Source organism: Cucurbita moschata, unplaced genomic scaffold (genome assembly GCF_002738365.1).
Source record: "Cucurbita moschata cultivar Rifu unplaced genomic scaffold, Cmos_1.0 Cmo_Scf00025, whole genome shotgun sequence".
Taxonomy (NCBI): domain Eukaryota; kingdom Viridiplantae; phylum Streptophyta; class Magnoliopsida; order Cucurbitales; family Cucurbitaceae; genus Cucurbita; species Cucurbita moschata.
Genome location: NW_019268541.1, coordinates 2,778,611 through 2,785,170, shown reverse-complemented (window position 1 = coordinate 2,785,170; position 6,560 = coordinate 2,778,611). Strand labels below are relative to the sequence as shown.

Genomic DNA, 6,560 nt, shown 5'->3' with positions numbered 1-6,560 from the left:
TGATTGCAGTTTCTGACCTTAGTTACTTACTGAATATTTCTTAAAACACTCAAGTCATGTACAACATCTTTTTGAATTGTTTTAAAAGAATTTTCCGCATTTCGTAGTTAAATCATCCACGGAGTAGCGACATTATATCAGTAAAAAAAATAAGATCATTACATAAGTCATCTAAAGACGTTGCATAACTCTAACATAATAAATGAGCTCCGAAAGAGTTATAGTATAATCGAGAAGGATCAAACTTGCCAAGTTAATTATTATTGAACTTCCCCACTCCACACTCTTGTCTCTAAACCTTTCAATCTCTTCCCAAAAGGAAGACCCAATTGAGATATTCATCCATATGTTGATATCAATCAATAATTTTATGCATAGGGAAAATAAGAAGAACACCCAACAAAACAAGAGAACCAAAGAAAAAAGAAGTAAAAAGCTTATTTTATTCATCACAAAATAGAACACACCACAACACATAAGAAAACAATCCCCTTAGAACTTGTTTTTAGCCCTAGTTATTGATAGAACACATGAAAATACACCAAAGATGACGAACAATAATTCAAAGGTGATGGAAGATCTTCAAGTTCGGAGGAAATTTTCGAACCATTTGGCTGAGAGCTTCGGAATTCTCTTCAAATTGTTTTTGTAGTCGATGTAATTAAGGCCGAAACGAATCACATATCCACTCGCCCATTCAAAGTTGTCTAATAATGACCATGCGAAGTATCCCCTTACCCGTACACCAGCCCTGCAAAATACGACCAAAAGTGTAACAACATAAGTCCACTGCTAGTAGATATTGTTATGTTTGGGACTTCCCTTCCGGGCTTCCTCTTAAGATTTTTAAAACATGTCTACCAAGGAGAGGTTTCCACACCCTTATAACACAGTTAGCAGATATTATCCTCTTTGGGATTTCCTTTTCAGGCTTCCCCTCAAGATTTTTAAAACGTGTCTGCTCGGGAGAGGTCTCCACACCCTTATAACACAACTAGCAGATATTGTCATCTTTGGCTTTCTCTTTCGGGCTTCCCCTCAAGGTTATTAAACTGCGTTTGCTAGTTAGAGGTTTCCACGCCCTTATAACATACCTAGCAGATATTGTCCTTTTTGAATTTTCCCTCAACGTTTTTAAAACGCGTTTGTTAGAGAGAGGTTTCAACACCTTATAAAGAATGCTTCATTCCCCTCTCCAACGGATGAGGATCTTGAGGGAAAGCGTGAAAGGTAAAACTTACACAAGACAATATCTATTAACAATCGGCTTGTTACAAAAATTTCTTTCAGGTTGTTACAAAAAATTTCTTTCAATTATCGATAGTCATATCCTTTTTCTTTGATACTTACTTCATTGCTTCTTTAAGAGCTTTCAGATGATCGTGATGGTATCTAACTCTACGCCGGTCCGAGATCATTTCCATAAATGGAGGACCTTCAATATCGAGATATCCTACGACATATGATTTTAATTAATAAAAAAACATGTAATTATGTGCACTTTTTCTAAACAAAAATTTGTTCTTTTGGTACCATTCTCAGTGATATAGATAATTGGATTTTTGTATTTGTTCTTTGTATACACCAATAGATCTGTAAATCCTTGTGGGTAGACAGCCAGCCAAGATGTTCCATTAAACTGCAAAACAAGTTGTTAGAACCAAGTATAAATCACTCGATGACGAGAATTTGAGCATAAATTACCTTCGGACCAATTGAGACTCCGTTGCGATCAGCTGCAACCCACAAATATTACAAAATGTTCAATCAAAATTGGTTAAGATCTAAATACTCTATTGAAGAACGTCAAATTGAAAGTCTTGAACATAAAAAAGCTTAAATGCAAGCCTAGCTTGACTCGAGAACAAATTAAGCGAACACCAAATGATAAAACAAATCTCGACGAACTCGAAAAAGTAATACATACTTGAAAGATCGGCACGATAATCAGTCAAGTAGCTTGGTTGTGGACCAGGTGCATTGGGATTGTCTTTTGCGTAATTAGCCGTGTAGTAATTCAATCCAAGGAAATCAAGTGACCCTTTGACTAAAGCACTTTCTTCCGCTGAAAATTTGGGTAATCTCTCCTTTACCAGTTCCCTCATGCTAGGTGGATAATCTCCATAGGTTAGTGGATGGAGGAACCTACGATAGTAAGATCGATCGTATTCACACACTCACAAATATAAATTAAACAAAAAGACACAAAAATTTATGTGGTGGTTCGGAGAGAAGAAATTTTCTAGTTTACAGAGTGTATATCTCATACTCTCTCATTATAAAATCTCTCAACAAAGTTTCTTCCAATGCCATTCAATAAATATAAAATGATACTCAAACTCAATCCATCTCAATCATTTTAGGTGACCCTTTCACCGCATTAATGTCATATATGAATCAAGATGATCCATGTATTAAAATGAAAGATGAACCAAAAAAGAGTTATAAATCAAATAAATGAAAGATGAACCAAAAAAGAGTTATGAACCAAATAAACGAAAGATAAACAAATAAACGAGAGTTATTAACTAAATAAATATCAATACATGTACAGGAGATGCATGAACCTATTCATCGGGACAACTTATAACATATTCTTTTATTTCTTAGTTTATTAATATGATATTAGAGAAATGTATTAAATGGGTGAAATATTTATTAAAAACTTAAGCTTCTAAAGGCATTTTTGTAATAATGTTCAATAGAAATGGTTCATACCAGCCAAGAGCAAAATCAAGAGCCCGAATTGCAGCCTTTTTGTCAGCCTCACTGTTTGAATATGGAGTATACCAAATTGACACTAATGTGATACCAATCACACCCCTTTGACGAGCCTACAAATCCCATAAGTTTGAAAAAAAAAAAAAAAATCAGTTTACATTCAATTAACCATTAAAAAACGTCTAGAAAGTTCATCAAAATGGTTACTATATTCATAATACTTATTAAAATTCATAGTCAATGTAACAACCAAAGCCCGCATTACTAAATATTGTTCTCTTTGGACTTTCATTCAAGGTTTTTTCGAGCGCGTATGCTAGGGAGAGGTTTTCATACCCTTACAAAGGATGCTTCGATCTCGTATCTAACCAATGTGGAATCTCACAATCCACCCCTTTAAGGTCCAGCGTCCTCGCTGGCACTCGTTCCCTTCTCCCTTCGATGTTGTGCCAGCGAAGAGGTTGGGCCTCGAAGAAAGGTGGATTGTGAGATCCCACATCGTTTGGGGAGGAGAGCGAAACATTTTTTTTAAGGGTGTGGAAACCTCTCCCTATCAGATACGTTCTAAAAACTTGGAAGGAAAAGCTTAAAGAGAACAATATTTACTAGCGGCGGATTTGGGCCGTTACAGTTTGTGTGAAAAAGAGAAAACCCAAAGAGAACAATGTAGGATAGCGGCGGACTTGGGCCATTATAGTTTGTGTGAAAAAGGGAAAGCGCAAAGAGAATAATATCGGCCAGCGGTGACTTGGACCGTTACAGTTTATGTGGCAACCTCCCTTAGCATACACGTTTTTAAAACCTTGAAGAAAAATTCAAAAGGAAAAGCTAAAAAGAACAATATCTGCTAGCAAACCTCGAAGGTTAAGTTTGGAATGGTAAGTAATTAGCAAAGTATAAATTGAGGTAACTATGTAAGAAACCTGATATTTGGCTTTGTACAATCTGACAGCCGCTGCATGAGCAAGAAGTTGATGATGACCAACAATGTAGGGTTCGGTGCCAGAATCTCCACCGAGACAATTAAATGGTTGCCAAGAAGAACATCTACCAGGAGCATTGGCTCCTAAAGCATACCCTCCCGAGCAAAAGCTCCATGGCTCGTTCAAAGTGATCCAATGCTTCACTCTATCTCCGAACGTTTCAAAGCAAACTTTAGCGAAGTCGCGAAAATCATCCCTGTAATTCATTTCGAACATTATATCAATTTTTCTTCAAAACATTTAACCTTTAAATTATGAAACTTTGATACTTACACAATTTGAGCTCCCAAAAAGCCTCCATATTTTTCTTCTAAAGCTTGGGGAGTATCCCAATGAAAGAGTGTGACATATGGTTTGATGCCTACAAGATTACAATTGTGAGTATCAATTTCTTGTTTAGTAGTATTATAATGATACCATAACCTACCATTTGCGAGTAGTTCATTGATGAGGTTGTTGTAGTATCTAATTCCTTTTTTGTTCACACCTCCCCTAAGGGTTCCCTCTGCCAAAGTTAATGAACAAAAGTTCTTCAAATTCCAATTCAAACATCTTATAGCCTATAAAGATATTACTTTTTAATCTTATTTTTAAACGATTCGACACGTTGATTTTCTTACTTGGTAATACTCTAGACCAAGAGATCGAGAATCGATAAGCATCAAAACCCATTTTCTTCATAATGGCAACATCTTCCTGTATTGCGAAAAATTATCAATACCGATTTTTTTACAACTCTCTTATAATAAAAATGACTTCAATGTATACAATTAAACCCAAACGTAAATACCTTGTAACGATGGTATTGATCAAGCGCCACATCTCCATTGCTATGATCATAAATTTTCTCTGCAATTTAAAAACCAATAAGCAAAAGTTGTGGAACACCTCATATCTAAGATTCAGATCAAGATTTAGAATCTAGATTTGACATTTGATGGCCTTAACATTATTGGGCATCCCCGGACATGGTCACATTACTTACTTTTCACTTCCAAGAGTGAAGAATATCTCGATTGACTAACACTACGACATGGTCACTTAATTCTTGCTTCTAAAAGTGAAGACTATCCCTCACAAACCAACATGGGTTCTTTTCACATAGACATGCTCTAAACAAAACCCATTTAATTTTGGAGTTCTTATGATCCGGTCATCGAAAAAAATGTGGATCTTGTTGGGATAGATACTAACTTTCAAATCTTTTAAGTATTTCTTAGTCATCTTATCCTTAGGATCACTCTTTCTGGACCATTGTGAGATCCCAAGTCAATTGAAGATCGAAACATTCTTTGTGTGAAAACCTCTCTCTACTAGACGTTTTAAAATCGTGAGGCTTATGGCAATACCCAACATGCCAAAGTTGACAATATCTCCTAGCTGTAAATTTGAGTTGTTACAAATGGTATCAAAGTCTGACATCGGGCAGTATGCCAACATTGTGAGATTCCACATCAGTTGAAGAGATGAATGGAGCATTTCTTATAAACATGTGAAAACTTCTCGTTAGTAGACATGTTTTAAAATCGTGAGACTAATGACAACACGTAACCAGCCAAAGCGGACAATATCTGTTAACAATGGATTTGAGCTGTTACAACTCTCATTCAAATGTGGTATCAATTTATTCATATATCCCTTTTTTACTAGAATGTCATGGTTTTTGTTTAAAAAACATTTTCCTCAAGAAACCAAAAACCAAACCTTAAATTTGATCGATGGGTGAAGTTAATCTTTCATCTCAACATCATTTACATAAAATGCATTACCCACTTCATCTTCATTTTGGGTGATCAACCTTTTTTTTAAAAAAAAAAGAAAATCCAAGAGAAATATAGTAAGAAGAAACAAACCTGGGTGTGCATGGGTGAAGTTATCCCAAACACTTGGCCCTTTCCCATCCTCAAAAGCAGCACCTTCAAACTAAATCAATCACAAACAAAATCATCAACAAACATTTTACAATAAACAATGCCTTAAAACAATGAAATACAAGTCGATCGCTCACTTGATATGCAGCAGATGATGAGCCAAAAACGAAGCCTTTGGGGAAGCTGCTTCGCCTCACAACATCAATTGGCCGCCGGGAGGGTCCATCGGCTCTGGCAATTACAAGAACAAGAAGAAAAAACACAAAGCTAAGGAAGGCATCACCACTTTTGATAGCCATCCTTAGTTATTGGTTTGGGGACGAGTGAGTCTCACCGTAGGAGAGGCCTATTTATACATGGAGGCCATGGGAAGCCATGGGAAGCCATGGAAGGAAAGCTTGCAAGCTTCATTATTATATTAATCTTCATATCATTTTTTTATTAACTCCTTCATATTTTATGGATTTGGTTTTATATCTATTTTTTCTTTTAGATCATTTTCACATGGTTCAAGACAATCGATTAGTTTTATATATATAAAACTTTACTCTTACGTATTACCCATAACTAGATGCTTAGATGTATGTGTTTTATGTAATTAATGTTTAGTTTTCCTATTTTGAGTTGAGATTGCATTGAATGATATTAATTTATGTTGTTTTGATATCAATTCCTTGGAACAATATATTTGTTTAGCTTTCATTTGAGGTAAGACGTGCATACATGTAAATGTTATTTTGAATCATATCAGATATCAGATCTTTTGTGTAACAGCTTAGGCCCCACTAGCAGATATTGTCTTCTTGGATTTTCTCTTCAGGGCTTCCCCTTAAGATTTTTAAAACGCATCTGCTAAGGAGAGGTTTCTACATGTTTATGTACGTGGGATCTTACATTTTATATACATAAATTCGTAAGACATTTACTTGTTTGTATGTATGGAAATTATATAGAAATTATAGTAATTATCTATGTGTGTACTCAT

At 35.4% G+C, this 6,560-nt stretch overlaps 1 pseudogene; it reads right to left on the bottom strand.

Moving 5' to 3' along the window:
- Positions 1-420: 420 nt before the first annotated feature.
- LOC111461422 lies at positions 421-5,917 on the bottom strand (annotated as a pseudogene).
- Positions 5,918-6,560: the final 643 nt, after the last annotated feature.